Source organism: Piliocolobus tephrosceles, chromosome 17 (genome assembly GCF_002776525.5).
Source record: "Piliocolobus tephrosceles isolate RC106 chromosome 17, ASM277652v3, whole genome shotgun sequence".
Lineage (NCBI taxonomy): Eukaryota > Metazoa > Chordata > Mammalia > Primates > Cercopithecidae > Piliocolobus > Piliocolobus tephrosceles.
Genome location: NC_045450.1, coordinates 33,563,878 through 33,565,182, shown reverse-complemented (window position 1 = coordinate 33,565,182; position 1,305 = coordinate 33,563,878). Strand labels below are relative to the sequence as shown.

General features: G+C 46.4%; 1 pseudogene; it reads left to right on the top strand.

Annotated features, from left to right (window-relative positions):
- Positions 1-409: 409 nt before the first annotated feature.
- On the top strand, positions 410-1,090 carry LOC111524424 (annotated as a pseudogene).
- The last annotated feature ends 215 nt before the right edge of the window (positions 1,091-1,305 follow it).

Sequence of the window (1,305 nt, the reverse complement as noted above, 5' to 3'; positions counted from 1 at the left end):
AAGACGGCACATTGGATATAGTGTACAATGCTTGGGTTATGGGTGCACCAAAATCTCAGAAATCGCCACTAAAGAACTTATTCATGTCCGGGCGTGGTGGCTTAGGCCTGTAATCCCAGCACTTTGGGAGGCCAAGGCAGGTGGATCATGAGATCAGAAGATCGAGACTGTCCTGGCTAACACAGTGAAAGCCCGTCTCTACTAAAAATACAAAAAATTAGCCGGGTGTGGTTTGCGGGCACCTGTAGCAAGTCCCAGCTACTCGGGAGGCTGAGGCACGAGAATTGCGTGAACCCAGGAGGATGAGCTTGCAGTGAGCCGAGATCGTGCCATTGTACTCCAGCCTGGGCGACAGAGCGAGACTCGGTCTCAAAAAAAAGTATTCATTCTTTCCAGCCAGCGCCTAGTGATGGGCATTTCTCGGGACAACTGGCATAAGTGCCGCAAAACCGGGGGCAAGAGAAAGCCCTACCACAAGAAAGGGAAGTATGAGTTGGGGCGCCTGGCTGCCAACACCAAGATTGGCCCCTGCTGCATCCACACAGTCCGTGTGCAGTGAGGTAACAAGAAATACCGTGCCCTGAGGCTGGACGTAGGGAATTTCTCCCGGGGCTCAGAGTGTTGTACTCGTAAAACAAGGATCATCGATCTTGTCTACAATGCATCTAATAAAGAGCTGGTCCGTACCAAGACTCTGGTGAAGAATTGCATCGTGCTTATCCACAGCACACTGTACCGACAGTGGTACGAGTCCCACCACGTGCTGCCCCTGGGCGGCAAGAAGGGAGCCAAGCTGACTCCTGAGGAAGAAGAGATTTTAAACAAAAAACGATCTAAAAAAATTCAGGAAGAAATATGATGAAAGGAAAAAGAATGCCAAAATCAGCAGTCTCCTGGAGGAGCAGTTCCAGCAGGGCAAGCTTCTTGCCTGCATTGCTTCCAGGCCGGGACAGTGTGGCCGAGCAGGTGGCTATGTGCTAGAGGGCAAAGAGTTGGAGTTCTATCTTAGGAAAATCAAGGCCCAGAAAGGCAAATAAATCCTCGTTTTGTCTTCACCCGTGTAATAAAAGTGTTTATTGTTCTGTTCCCCGCCCAAAAAAAAAAAAAAAAACCTTTTCATGTAACCAAATGCCACCTGTTTCCCAAAAACCTATTGAAATTAAAAATAAATTCAACAACAACAACAAAATGGCAGTTTATTGATGAAAATGTTACAAGATGCATTTAGGATAATATAGCCAAAAGAACGAAATGAAGAAAAAAGAGTAAATTATTCTTAAAAATCTGACAGAACAAAATACTAGA